At 36.3% G+C, this 16,285-nt stretch overlaps 2 pseudogenes; both read right to left on the bottom strand.

Annotated features, from left to right (window-relative positions):
• Positions 1-4,400: 4,400 nt before the first annotated feature.
• LOC149244224 (chaperone protein ClpC, chloroplastic pseudogene) lies at positions 4,401-9,215 on the bottom strand (annotated as a pseudogene).
• Positions 9,139-11,210, bottom strand: LOC149244225 (ATP-dependent Clp protease ATP-binding subunit ClpA homolog CD4B, chloroplastic pseudogene; annotated as a pseudogene).
• Positions 11,211-16,285: the final 5,075 nt, after the last annotated feature.

Consider the following 16,285-nt stretch of genomic DNA (forward strand, 5'->3'; position numbering starts at 1 on the left):
ACCGTCCACCACTATTGGAGTCATAGCAGCAGCGACCAGGAATGGAGAGAATGGTCACTCCATGACACTGAAAACTCAATTGAGGAAAACAATAATACAAGGGATCTACTAAACCATCTAAACAAAAGAAAAATCAGAAAGATCACAGAAAGCGACATGCTAAGATGGGGTATGAAAGGGAGTGGTAATTTCACTCCCAAAGAGGCCAGAGAGCAGCTAGAACATTTAGAGCAGGTGGAGGTTATGCAATGGAGTAACAAGGTCTGGGATCCCATGTTTTGGCCTAAAATAAAAACCTTTCTCTGGCTCCTAATGCGGCGAAAAACTCTCACCTGGGAGAACCTACGCAAAAAAGGTTTCAAGGGCCCTTCTAAATGCCCTCTGTGCAATCAAGCTGAAGAAACTATGAACCATTTATTCAACATCTGTGAATGGGCTGATCACCTTTGGTGAGGGATCGAAACTATAATGCAACAAACTAACAGAGATAGGGACTCCATTCAAAATACTATTATGAATTGGCCAAGCGAGTACTCTAACAACTTAAGAATCAACAGTATATGGAAAGTCCTGCGAGGCTTCATAACTTGGACCATATGGAAAGAAAGAAATAGAAGAATTTTTCAAAATGAACACAGAAATATAGAGCACTCGCAAATTACCTTAACCCAAAATATACGTCAATTAATCTTGGTAAAATGCAGAGCCGATCCCGACAACCAAGCTTCGACCGAGAACCAGAGAATTCTGAATGCCTTCAACCTGATCAACGAACAAAACATGGGATCCACAGACCGCCAGCAAAATCTAAACATTGTGCCAAAGGGCTGGAGTCGTCCGTCGGAAGGGTTTCTAAAGCTAAATTTTGACGATGCCTCGTGAGGCAATCCTGGCCCATGAGGCATTGGAGGAATCATCCGGAATCATAAAGGGGAAATTCTCCACATTTACAGTAAAGCTCTAGGGGAAGGCACCAATAATGAAATGGAATTTGCAGCCATGGAAAAAGGACTAAGGATTCTCAGAATGAACCAAACAAGCAACGCAGTGGTTGAAGGAGATTCAGAGGTAGCCATAACAGCGGCCAGGAAAATCTACGGGGGAACGCCAGCCAGCAAGGTTACAAAACATTGGCGACTGTCCAAGGTCACAGACAATATTGCCAAACTGTTAGGAGAAATGAAAGGCCTCATCTTTCAGGCGGTAAGGCGAAATGCAAATTCGGTTGCTGACCACCTGGCAAATCATGGGATTGAACACCCCAACACAATGTGAGACAGCTATTGGCAGGATATTGACAACCCACAGTTAAGAGGAAAATGCATGCAACTCTCCGGGTTAGATATGGTGACGGCAAAGGAGTCCGACCGGAGGGTCGAATAACTCAGTGCCATAATTGATTAGACAGGCTGACTAGACATGCTCCATTAATTTCCAGCAGACCTTGAAGGACAAGCGGGATGAGGGCAACTATGACAGAAGCAGGTGACAAAGATTTTTGTAGTTTCATGATCTGTGGTGATATGAGCTGCCGAAACATAATAAGGAAGAGGGACACTTGGCAAAATATGGAGCAAGCAGGGAGCGGTGACCGTAAGGGGATACAATTATTCCATAACCCAACCAAAATTCCATCACGCAGCAATTATGGTGATCTGACGTGCAAGTTGCACAGAGATAAGCGATCACACATCGATAATCTCCCCGGAATTCGTTATTTAACCACCATCAAAGGCCAAAGGAAAAACATTGTTTTAGCGTGTAGCAAGAAAGAACCTCCTCACTCTACAGACAGAGCTCAGGAAAACGCTAGGAGAGTTAGAAATACAATGGCAGGGGAGGGCAGCCGCAACAAGTCTGCCAACAACGACCTTCGGCAAGCGAGAGAGATGTATGAGACGCAGACCTCACAAAGGAACAAGCGTAAGATTATCGACTTAGAAGCCATAGTCCAGGAAGAGAAAAACAAGCTTTCAGACCAGCAAATTGGGAAAGAAGTGGATTGGATCCACGACCCGGGAACACTCAGCACTCGCGCTACTCAATTTGTCAGAACTCAAGCTGAGAGCTGGCGTATGAAGACCCTTCTTGCGAAAGAAATGGATATTCAGGGTGAACATGCGGAGCAGCTGCGGAAGCTTCAGCAGTTCACAGAAGCCATGATGCATGATCATATGGCGGTCGTGGAAAGCAGTGAATTCAAGCTGAGTGCATTGCACCAATAGGTCGACACGATTGACAAGAAACTCACGGTCCTGATTAAACTTTTATGACAAGTCATTGGTCAAGACAGCAAGCCTTCACATGTCAAGGTCTGCACTAGCCCTGGAGATGTTTAAACGTATCTGACTCTGAAGTCTCTCAGACTCCTCGTCCTCGGCGGACTTCTCTTTTGTTTCGCGGCTTTCTATCCTCGCTTCCCTCTTCTCAGCGGGTTGATATGTTCACTGTCTAGGTTTCCTCTGTTTATGTCCTTTCGTTAGCTCTAGTCCTATGCCGCCCTTCGTGGTGTGGTGGCTTTCAGTTTTCTGTTACTCTGTCTTCTCTAGTTTTCAGTTACTCTGTTCTCTTCTGGTCTCCTGTAGTAAGGCCTGCTGTTTAATGACCCATAGTCTGCTAATGCAGAAATTTTGTACTATATTTTCATTTTGTTAATATCAAATGCTGACTTACACAAAAAAGATAAAATAAAAAATATATATTAAAAATAATATTTTATTAACAGCTTCGTAGAAGAATGATAAAAAAATAAATATCAACATTATCAATGAAAATAATTTAGATTCCATCATTATATTATTCAAAACTCCAAATTCCAACCCTAATCGTTAGTTTCACGTCCTTATTACGATGAGCATTGAGAGAGTGATATTTCATTATATTATTCAAAACTCCAAAGTCCAACCCTAATCGTTAGTTTCACGATCAAGGATAATTTTAGGGGCGAATGTTCGCCATTTGGCGAAATTAAGGGGTTTTAAATTTTTAGTGGGCGAATATTTTGTATCATAGTACATTTTTACAAATCACCTCAAATAGCCCACCTTATTTTAAGGGAGAGGGTAAAAAAGGTAAATTTAGCCCTTGAAATTAGGACTTACAACCTTCCATTCGCCCATTTTCAAGAATAGGTTTTATTTAAGTGAATCCATTCGCCCATTTTCAAGAATAGGTTTTATTTAAGTGAATCCTATGGGCCAAATACCATATTTATAAAAGAGGTATGGTAAATTAATAAAAATATAAATAAATGAGAGGTATGGTAAATAAATAAAACATTTTTTATATTTACTCCATAAGTCACCTTATATACATGTAAGGGTGTAAACAAATAAAAATATAAGTAAAGTGGAGGTATGGTAAATAAATAAAACGTCTTTTTATACTTACTCAAAATGTATGGTAAATAAATAAAAATATAAATAAACTAGATGTATCGTAAATAAATAAAACCTCTTTTTATATTTAGTCCATAACCCTCGTTCTATTTATGAAGGCTCAAGAAAGAGGTTTTATTTAAGTGAATCCTATGGGCCAAATACCATATTTGTAAAACAGGTATGGTAAATTAATAAAAATATAAATAAACTAGAGGTATGGTAAACAAATAAAACATTTTTTTATATTTACTCCATAAGTCACCCTATATTTACGAACACTCAAAAAATGGGTTATATTTAGGTGAAACCTAATGGGTTATATTTAAGTGAAACCTATGGCCAAAATACTATGGGACAAATACCATGGACTAGATTGTTATTAATACCATGCAAAAAACCATTATTAACCCTAATATTAGAATTAATAAAAATAAAAATGGCACATGGTATTGACCCATGGTATTCACCAAAATGGCACATGGTATTGACCCATGATATTCAACTGGAATGTAGCCTATTTAAATAGGGGAATTAAACCAGCGTGTAGCCTATGCTAAGATTCGCTAGGACTTTACAAAGTTTTATTATTTAGTGAAAGACTCGCCAAGATCTTACAAGATTTTATAATTGAGTAAAATATTCGCCATGCCTGGTGAGAGATTCGCCAAAAAAATATATATACATATTATATTATTGATAAAATCGCCTTCCATTTTTCCTATATACCATGGAGATTCTCCCATTTATTATATTTATAAATTTAGGGGGTTCTTAAAATTTTCCCTGTTTCACATCTTTATTATGATGAGCATTGAGAGAATGATATTTCATTCTCGGTGGATTACATCCTTGCCACCTTAATCTCTTTTTAGTTGACCCATTTTGCAAATAGTTTCTTCTGTGCATCTAACCTTTAAAGAATCTGAAAATAAGATAAATATACTCCATCATAAAATAGTTTATTGAAAAGTAATAACACCAACATTGGAACGGAGTTTCCTATGAACTGAACAAACCCCATCACAAATCGAAAGAATACACTGTTTGAACCTTGAGGGAATAAACCCTGCAGAAATCGTCCCGATCATCAAGCCATGTTTGTTGAGCCATCGTCCCGATCATCAGACATCGTAGCTTGCAACACACCGTAAAAAGTTATGTTCAACCTCAAGAACAAACCTATATAGCTAGAGCATGGAGGACCGCAAGTTATGTTCAACCTGAAGGACAAACCTAAACCTATATAGCTAGAGCATGGAGGAAACAATGATTGAGGGTTGGAATTTCAAAACAGAGTCACTAGTCAAATTTAAATTTAAGTTTTCACACTTATTTGGTCAGTTTTTTAATTTCAAGATTTTGACTACTGTGTAAATTTTTAAATTGTATTTCACAAACAAATCACGCCATAACAGACAAATTAACGATCAAGTTCCATCCAGAGCATCCAATAACAATAATATATGTTCTTTCCTCCGTTCTCTTTTGAGCAATGATTGTTGTACATCGTCATGTCAGATACAGATCTATTTTAAAAAGTCTTATCATCCAATGACCTCTCAAGTCATGTACAGGCTATCGTTGTATCACGCCACTATTATGAGAATTGAGAGGAATAAAATTTCAATAACGACATTTCGATTTTCTGTGGATTGCAACAACACCACCGTATTTCAATTTTCTGTGGATGACATCCTCGACACCTTAATCTGTTTTCAGCTGATCGATTTTGCAAATAGTTTCTTCTGCCTAACTTCTACTCACCTTTCTGTTTCCAATTTTCGGTTGTATTTTTCTCCTGGAGGGAACCAAAGAAAATACACATCGAAAAATACTTTGAATTCTGCAAACATACCTTAGGTGTTACACATAAATCTCTGAAAACATAACTCATGCCATTACACAAATTTCCTCAATGGGTAGTATTTTAGAACAGTCCCATCACAAAGAAGAGGGTTTGGAACTCTAAGGGTAAAACTTGTTCAGAGGAACGTACCAAAAAAAACGAAAAAAAAGGACATGAGACCCAACATTGATGGAAAACATACCTGAAGAAAAACGACAAAATATAAAGTAGTGAAAGTAGTGCACAAGTTTTACCAATAAAAAAAAAAAAATTCTATCTGTTTTTATTACTAATAATATTTTTTAATTTTACATATTAATTCTATATTAAGAATTAAATGAATTACATATCTCTATCTTTCTTACTAAAAAATAATTGAATTGCTATTTTTTTTCTTATTACTCTTTTTTTTAGCATTAAAATATTTTATTATTATCAGCATTAATTTTCTTCCTTCTTTTTCTATTTATACATATATAAAATCAATATTGAAATAGATAAGTGAACATTTATATTTAAATAATTTATTGAAGTGTTGTATTGAAATATTTTAAAAATTATAAGAATTAGACAACTTCATTACAATGAAATGTGAAAATGCAAATTTTTAATAATTTTAATTAAAATTAAAATTAATTTTATATATATATATATATATATGAGGGTATTGTCTTTTTATTATAGTTAATGTTGTTATTTTTGTTTAAAGAATATTTTATTTATATTTTAAAAAAAACCATATGTTAATGAAAAATTTGAGCATGAGCATAATTATTCATCCCTTTTATTAAATTATAAAATAAACTTATCAACTTAATAAAATACCCAAATAACAATGCATATCAGTAACACTAAGACATACATGGATTTTATTAAAATAACTATCTTATGACAAGCTTCCTAAATACAAAGCTCTTCACCATCACTAAACTATGCATTCTTCATGCACACATAAAACAACCATGTTATTGCAATTGCAAGTTTGCTTCATACATGGCTCTTCACCTTTAGTAATTCCAATGAAAGGACAAAAAACATTATGACGCGGACATAAGGGTCTTTATAACACAATCAATAATTCTCTTCATTTTCAATTGGGTCTTGCTTTAGCTTCCTTGGGGGTTATAACTTCCTTGGTAGCTCAACACATGTATTCTTTACCAGCTTATGCATTCATAGCATAAGACTTCACCACCCAAGCTGCATTATATACTCATCATCAATACATTGCCGGGTTCATTATGACAGGAGCCTTTGCTGATCTCGTAGTTCCTACGGTGTGGAGACGATGGGGTCGGTCCATGGCATGGATTTTTTTTCCTTTTACCACATTTTGCTCAAAGGGTTGAAGGGAGATAGTACATCAAGCTGTTCACAAGGGCCAACTTGATCCTCTTCCCCATGGATCCCAGATGAAGTAACTCTATGAGAGTTGCCGACTCCAACTATCGCCCAACTATCGCCCATGTACGATCTATATTAGATCTTGTTAAACACACATGGGGAAACATAAAATAGGAAAGATAAATCAGTGAGTACATTTTTTATTAACATGAGATGTACATTTATAATACAATGTTGTGACTCTTGGGTTTCAGATTCCAAGGTCTCTTGGACTGCTTTTGTCCATTCGAATTCCACACTAACCCACTTAGAATTGGGTGTCCAACATTCCCCCCCTTAATCCGAAGGGTTATGTATGAGTCCAAGAAAAGAGCTGTAATACAAAATGTGCAAAAAATGCATGGCAGCACTAGGCTGAATGTGCTCTATGAAATGTTGGTATAAAGGGTGGTGGTTTAAGGATGACCACCAACATTGGAACGCTTAGTGCAGTTCCCGGAACTCTTCCAAAACTGGCAAGAAACTGAAGTTTTCTGCTAGAGGAAGTGATCCTATTGTTTTAAAGAGGGAAACCTTCAACCATAAAAGGGAGGTCTCACCCCACATAAAAGGTAAAAATTCAACCTGAAAAGGGAAGTCTCAACCTGTGATGGTTGAAGGATAACCAAAAACTCTGGAATGCATAATGCAATTCCTGAACTCTTCCAAAACTGGCAAGAAGCTGGTGTCTTCTGCTAGAGGAAGTGTTCTCAATCTGTGATGGTTTAAGGATGACCAACAACTCTGTAATTCCTCGAATTCTTCCAAAACTGGCAAGAAGTTGGAGTCTTCTGCTAGAGGAAGTGTCCCAGATTGCCAACTGAAGGCATGTTCAGGCATCTTTGTCACTGGCTACAACTCTGAAACTGGTATGGCAGGTTGTGGCTCAGGCTCGCTTGATGTGACTTTGAAGCTTGTAGATGACCATCCCCCCTGTCAGATACAAGGTGAGATGATGGAGAAAACTCAACTGCAAGACTGTTCAATATTCTGGAACAAGTTCTGACATGTGTTTGGAATATCTTCTTGGCTGTTGACGCCCATTGCCAAGAAGCGATCCATCCAAGATGAATCTTTGTTCTTGCAGGATGTTTGTTTTTGAAGCATTTGTTTGAAGAATGACTGGTTTTATGACAGTGCTTACATGGATGAAGATCAAAATAGTGATCTTTCAAATGGCCAACTCGGTCACAGTGTTGGCATTTCACGATCTGTTGTTTTTGTTGTTGTTGTTGCTGTGGAAGAGGGGCAGAATCTGGAACACCTGAAGCTGAACTGTCATGAAGAGCAGGTGAACTGTCATGAATAAATCCAGCACTCTGAAATTGAATGGGCTTGGCATAGTCTGGAATATGAAAGGACAAGTCCTTGTAATATCCAAGACCAGTTTTGTGCTTGTTGTGGACAAGCTGTTCCCAAGGTCTGATGATGGGCTTGGGAAGTGCAGATTGAGTTTCTGCATCTGCATGTACAACTGCTGCTTTATTTGAATGAACTGTAACATTATTAACATGCTGCTGATGGGTGGTTGTCTTAATGTTCTGAACAAAAACAGGTTCAGAATGGTGTCTATTTTGATGTAGCTCTTCTTGCTGTAGCTGTGATTCAAGCTGCAAAAAATCGATTTTTTCTTGTGCATTTTGCAAATAAGTTTGAATGTCAAAAAGAGTTTCTTTGTTGACTTTTACCATCCCATCAACAGTGGAATGAATTAGGATATTCAGTAACTTTAATGCATCTTCAAGTCTGGTCATTTCCTTCACCTCTGTCTTTGTGAGCTGTCTAAACACAATCATCTCATCTAGTCGATTGAGGAACTCAGGTCGAAAATATTGCTTCAGCTTTTCATTGACAAGACTTTTGATCCTTGTGTAGCTGCTATCTTTCTCATCGTAATCAAGCTGGAAACCAATTCCACGGCCTCCCTTCTCAATCACACTACTCCCAACATTAGAAGTCATGATCAAAAGGGTATTCTTAAAGTCCACAGTCCATCCTTTACTATCTGTCAGTCTTCCATCTTCAAGAATTTGAAGCATCATATTGAAGACGTCTGGATGAGCCTTTTCAATTTCATCAAAAAGGACCACCGTATAAGGGCGTCTTCTAACAGCTTCAGTTAGTTGCCCTCCTTCAGTGTAGCCTACATATCCTGGGGGTGAACCAATCAACTTGGAAACAGTGTGCCTTTCCATGAATTCACTCATATCTAGCCTTATCATTGCCTCCTCTGAACCAAAATAGTACGCAACCAATGCCTTGGCAAGCTCCGATTTGCCAACACCTGTAGGTCCTGAGAAAATGAAGCTAGCAATTGGCCTGTTTGGATTCTTAAGGCCAACTCTTGCACGGCGAATAGCTCGACTGATAGCTTTAACTGCCTCATCTTGCCCAATGATGCGTTGGTGGAGTGTTTCTTCCATTTTCAGAAGTTTGTCAGACTCGTCAGTTGACACTTTTTCAACTGGAATGCCTGTCCATGCACATACAATTTGCTGAATATCTACCTCAGTTACTAATGGGCTATCATCTCCTGCTTCACTCTCAGCCTTTGATTTCTCTTTTCCTTTCTCTGTTAAAGCTGAAATTTGTGCCTTAAGTTCCATCTCACGATCACGTAGCTCTCCAGCCTTTTCAAAGTCCTGGCCTCGAACAGCTTCATTCTTTTCTTTTGTAATCTATCTGAGTTCTTTGTCAAGTTCTCTAGCCTCTTCAGGAAGCTGTGCATGGCGAAGGCGTACTCGAGAACCAGCCTCATCAATCAGATCAATTGCTTTGTCAGGAAGGAAACGATCACTGATATATTGATACGACAACTTTGCGGCAGCCGCCAAAGACTCATCAGTATAACGAAGCTTGTGATGAATCTCATATCGCTCACATAAACCTTTCAGTATCTGTATCGTCTCATCAACAGTTGGCTCTGGCACTTGTACTGGTTGGAATCTCCTCTCTAGTGCTGGGTCCTTCTCAATGTGTTTCCTGTATTCATCCAAGGTGGTGGCTCCAATACACTGAATTTCACCTCGTGCAAGAGATGGTTTCAGAATATTGGCTGCATCAATTGCACCTTCTGCTACACCTGCTCCAATCAAAGTATGAACTTCGTCTATGAAGAGTATAATCTCATCACTCTGTTTGATTTCCTCCATCAATTTCTTCAATCTTTCTTCAAACTCTCCACAATACTTGGTACCAGCAACAAGTAAACCCATATCTAAAGTGATCACCTTTTTACCCTCGATTGTCTCTGGAACATCTCCAGAAGCTATTCGCTGCGCAAGTCCCTCAGCAATAGCTGTTTTTCCTACACCAGGCTCACCAATAAGACAAGGATTATTTTTTGTACGGCATCCCAGTATTTGAGTAACACGTTCTATTTGTGGCTGCCTTCCAACCACTGGATCAAGCTTGCCTTCCTCTGCCAGTTTTGTCAAATTCGTTCCATATACCTCAAGAGTCGGCATCTTGTTGCTGCTGCTACCGCCTCCAACTCCAGCACCAACAGCTTCTGTACTTTCTCCAACCATCCGAATTACCTGCGTACGAATATTGCTGGGGTCAGCTCCAAGATTCTCAAGCACACGAGCTGCAACACCTTCACCTTCTGACAAGCTTTTCAAACCTTCATCCACGCCTTCAGCAGTAACATCAGTGTAAAAAGCATCCCAGATGCACCATCCAAACCAATCCAGAAAAGAAGGCAACTTTTTCTTTTCACGGTGGTGAAACGTCTGCAACTGTCTTTCCACAGCCTTGACAGCTTCCGTGATAACTTCAAGGGCATGCTACGGTCCGAAATCCTGGGGCAGTTTTATCTAGATCTTCAAAACGAGTTATATACACACATGGAGGGAACAATTTTGAACTGTACACAACGAAATCAACACATCGATAAAAACCTTATGCGGCTCGATTGGGGAGAGATGGACGGCCAAAGCTTCTTCTATAATGGTTCATCCGATGAGCTTTGTACACCCAAGGATGCCTCCTGTAGTAATTGCACTTCGTATCCCGCCACAAACATTCTTCAATATATATCTGTAATATTCTTTTACAATAATTGTTATACAATCAATTCAATCCTGCTCTCATTTCCAAAGGGTTCGTTCAATTCCCGTCCGAAGAAACAGGCTTGGAAGCAAGTGAAATGCATCATAGTAGTTGAACGCTTTCAAGTCGTTGATTCATCTAGTAGAAGATATAGAGAGATTGACAATATAATTGACATCTCCAGTGAGGAATGTACTCAGTTATGACAAGAATGTGCCCAGAAATCTATACGCTCAGTTAAAATGACAATGACAGGGCCAATGGGTAGCATTAAAATGTTGATACCATTCGACAGCGTTACCAAACTCATTCAAACGCATATACCAGAAGTCAGTTCAATACCATATACAAAACAGGTGTATATCAAAAAACGCAGAGCCCATTCAACGTTCAATAGACCATTCAATGAACCAAACGATGAAGGCATACCATTCAATATCAATTCATAACGCATTCAACAGGAGCATTCAACTTCATAACGTATTCAAACTTGAATCATAAGCATACCATTGGCATACCAGGAGCTGGACCTTCATCGATGGTGGCATGTCAGCCTCAGCGCTAAAACTGGAAACGACACTGCTATGATTTAATATACAGCAGCGTTCAACCAACCCTCATCAGCATGTCAGGCCAGTGCCACGCAGATTCATCATACACCATTCAGCATTGTCAGTCATGAACCAGCGCTATTCATGAAGAAATTTAACGTACAGTGTTTATGAGGCAGTGCTGGAATAAGGCAAAGGCAGATTATTTCAGATCTGAGCACAGAATAATCAATGGAGGCGCAGGTGCAAAAAGCGCCCTTTTTGAAACGTTTATGACAGTTGGAGATCTGAACAGTCAGACAGAGGGGCAGCAAATTTTATGGACAACAGACACCAGCAGCAGTATAAACAGAGTGCAGCTAAAATTTAGCAGACCTCATGAGAAAATATTCATGAATTTCATGGCAAAAATAAACTGCGTAGAAAGGCCATAAAACAAATGGCTCAAATTAATTATGCAGGGCAGGAATACGCCTGCTCTGATACCATGTTAAACACACATGGGGAAACATAAAATAGGAAAGATAAATCAATGAGTACATTTTTTATTAACATGAGATGTACATTTATAATACAATGTTGTGACTCTTGGGTTTCAGATCCCAAGGTCTCTTGGACTGCTTTTGTCCATTCGAATTGCACACTAACCCACTTAGGATTAGGTGTCCAACAGATCTAACCAATTACCCACTCTACCTTCTCTACGTTCTTGACAGCCCATCTTTCTTTGTCTTTGTAGAGTTTTTCAGTGGCATGTTTCGGTCCTATTCCCCCGGCACTCCCGGACCGCCTAGCTACTGCTGTCTTGCCGGTTTGTCTGTCCCCAATAATTAATTCTCGCTGACCATGCCCTATAAGAATCATAGAATCAATAGAAATAAGCCCCGTTTGAAGGGGTTCATATACAGAACACACTGGTATCTTTGAGAAATCATTACTCACATAATTAAAATACACTACTTATTTTCATGTATTCTTGTAGAGTTGATCAGTTCAAATTCTCACTTAACTTTCATATATCATCTGAGCATATGGAGAGGTCTTAACATTGAATACTTATTCAAAGTGAAACATTATATAGTTCTTTTAATGGTAGATGCTAAGAAAACAAAATGAATCAATAGATTTTACCAATGCCATTTTGATAAACTAATAGTCAATGTTGACCAAGTTTATGAGGGAGGGACATGAAAAGGGAAGTGGCGCTGGAATATTTATTAGTTGAAAAATATTAAACCAAAAAACTAATAAATCTAATAAATCTAATCGACCAAAAATACTTAAATATTCCAGCCCCTCTTATTTGTGATGGGATTGTTCTAAAATAGTACCAATTGAGGAAGTTTGTTTGTAAAGGCACAAAGTAGGTTTTCAGAAATTTGTGTGAGACATCAAGTATGTTTGCAGAATTCAAAGTATTCTTCGATGTGTATTTTCTTCGGTTCCCTGCGAGGAGGAAAATACAACCAAAATTTGGAAACAGGAAGGTGATAATTAGCAGAAGAAACTATTTGCAAAATGGGTCAGCTGAAAACAGATTAAGGTGGCGAGGTTGTAATCCACAGAATACTGAAATAAGGAGGCCAGGGTGTAGTCCACATAAAATTGAAATATCCTTATTATTACGATAAAGGCGTGATTGAGATTTATCCTTATCATAATAATGGCGTGAAACTAGGGATAGCCTGTTCATGACTTGAGAGGTCAATGGGTGATGAGACTTTTGAAAACAGATCTGGATATGACAAGACGATGTAGAACAATCATTGCTCAAAAAAGATACCGGTTTGACTAATAACTATAGTTGTCCCTCACGATGGTCCTGGATGCTTCAGCTATTACAAGCTATCTGCTCAACAAACATTTAGTGTTTGCTTTCTATCTGTGATTGGGATTGGTAAGTTCAAAAACAATTATGGTGTTATTAATAATGATAATAATTATTAATAACAATAAGAATAATTCATTTTTAATGTTACAATTATGTCAAATTGGTATATCAGGCTTTTTCTTTATAAAATAAAGATTGCTTTCTGGTTTAAAAAAAATTGATTTTAAAACGTATAAATGTATATATACACTACCCAAAATGATGTGTATATAGTCTATCCAAGATTTTAGATGTATATATACTCTACTCAAAATAATGTATATATACTCTATCCAAATTTTTAATTAATTTGAATAGATATATTTAGGATGTAATCTGAGAATTGGAATATCATTATTGTGATAAAGCGTGATTGAGATTTCGTTCCTCCCAATCCTCATCATAATAAGGACGTGAAACTAACCCTACGGTTAAAACCAATTTAGCAGACGTCTTGAGCATTTCATACGAAGATTGGTGACGTGTATTGCAGAACTGTGACATTTTAATGTGAAAATTGCAAATTCATTTCATCCATTCATCCCTGAGATAGCCTGTACATGACTCGACATGTCATATTGGGTGATACGACTCGTGAAAATCGATCTGTATATGACAAAATGATGTACAACAACGATTGCTCGAAAGAAAACAGAAGGAAAATGATACCGGATTGATTATTAACTGTAGATGCACCTCAGTGTGGCCGTGGATACTTTTCAGCCATTAGGCTTGTCCTCCGGTTGAACATAACTTTTTACTTTGTTATCTGCTGAGCAAACTTTAGGTCATCGCTTGCTGATCAGGTTTTATCACCTAAAGGTCCTAGCACTGTATTCTTTCTATTTGTGATCAGGTTTGTCAAAGTTTGGAGGATATTACTTCCCATTGGCCTTATCATTAGTTATCAATAATTTTGTTACGAATGATTTTGTTGTTGGTTGTGTCTAGAGAGGATGAATAGAAGGAATCACTTAAAATTATCTAGATATTTAAAATTTGTAAGAATTTTCTAGATTTGAAGCTTTTGCTATCTTAGTTTTGTTGGGAACCTGTTTCAGGATCCATTGCATGAGAGTTTTGAGATTATAGATGTTTTTAATATTCTCATAAGGTTTATGGTCATTAAATAGATTTTACATTGATCAGGAATTTTCTAGAATCACTTAAACTATTTGTTTGTAAATATATCCAGAATTTGTATAATTTTTCAAATTTGAAGCTTATGTGATCTCAATTTTGTTGGGAATTTGTTTCTAGATCCATTGCATGAGAGTTTTAGATTATAGACATTTTGAATCTGCTCATAAATTTTATTATAAGGATGAAAATGTGAAAAAATATGATAGTGTCAGATAGTAATAAATAGGAAATGAAAGGGGGATATAGTTAGAAAAATTGATGTAGGAAGAACCCTAAATTATGGAAATATACAAATATTTATTAATATTGGTATCAGTAATAATTTTAGTTCATGTAAAATATAAGGATAGTTTATCTTAAAATTATACTTATTCATAATGTGTAAAAATATGTTTCTAAAATGGCTTGAACTAACAACTAAATCATTCTATTAAAAAGAGATATTATTTTTTAACACTCCATAATTGAAACTACTATTGCATGTTAGTCTCATCTAGGCTTACAACACTTAGATCAATTTAAAAACTTAGTGGGGGTTGTTCTCAGCTATACATTGCATAAATATTTTTTTCTCTTTTGCTCTAAACTTTGTATTCTATGTACTTTTTCTTGTTCTTCAACTTTAAATTTATTGAGTGTCATCTTCATTTGGCTCCTTTTCTACATCTACCTCAGCTATTGTTGATTAAACTTTTGAGTTGACATGTGTAAGATTAAAAGCAATATCTTTGTGTTATTTCATCTCCATTTTTGTTGGCGCAATAGCTTCAACAACTCTCATGGTTTCCTTCAATTTTTTTTATTCCTTCTTATGTTGTAGTTATGATAATTGTTCCATAAACACTTTCATCATACTAATGGTTTGCAAGCCACTCTTCAAGGAAAGTTAATTCAACTTCATAGTCAAATTCAACTTTCACTATTAGGTTATCCTCACATGTTGTTGTTGTGATAAAGAAAATTTAAATTTCATCTCAACAAGTGTATTAATTACACACTCAACCTCACTATTTTATCATGTCCATGCACTACATCTTGTACATAATCACGTTTTCCTTCTTCAATTTCTTCAACAATTGTAGTCTCCATGTCTTGTATACTTTCTTTTACTTTGGTAACTCTTCCACAACATCTCTAGTTACTTCTACATTATCAAAATCTCTTGTTTCTCCCATTACACTGGAAACTTCATTAACAATTTAAATGCTCTATGACTCAACTCAATGCTAATCAATGTTGCTCTCTCTTTCCTTGTATTTTGTTTCCATAATATTCCAATTTCTTACAACTTGGTTGTTGCTACAATATTAGAAAGAATATTGTCATCCAAGCCTTTTTGAATAAGAAACAATATTTCTACATCATACTTCCTATTCACAATGAGATAATCTTATTAATCTAGTGTCATAGTCTCATAGACTACCCAACACGAGGATTCCTCAAACCTATTTAAAACAATGTTCCATTAATAATATGTTTGTAATTTGGTTTCATTTTAATGACCCAAAATTCATAAATTTTACCAACAAATATAGATAGTTATAAATAAAAACTACTGAGAAAATATATATTAATAAATAATAGTACATAAGAACCAAAAAAATCATATTAATAAAAGGAAAAGACTATAACTATATAAATCTGTTACTCTACACTAGCTATCTTTTTCTTAAAAACTTATTTCCTTTTTTAAAAATAAAAAACATTAATTACCAAAATAAAATAATATTCTTAAACTAATGAAAATTATAAACTTAAAAAAAAAATCAATAATAATAATAAATAAATAAAAAAACATATAAAGCTCATCTTTTAACCTGCCATATATTGAAACACTATATTACTCGTGTTTTTTTCTAAATACAACTTTAACAAAAACATATCTCTTGAATTCAAGAATTTATATAATAAACCATAACTAAAGCCAACATGCCCGTTGAATTCAAGGGCTTATATAATAAACAATAAGTAAATGGCTTTGATAAAAGGCTTATCATTTTTTACCTTCACACTTCAAAAAACTTTCACTTTAAGTGCATCATATTCTTTACCTTAAATT

Source organism: Pinus tabuliformis, chromosome 8 (assembly GCF_031772625.1).
Source record: "Pinus tabuliformis cultivar Carrire ecotype Pingquan chromosome 8, CPIR1, whole genome shotgun sequence".
Classification (NCBI taxonomy): Eukaryota; Viridiplantae; Streptophyta; class Pinopsida; order Pinales; family Pinaceae; genus Pinus; species Pinus tabuliformis.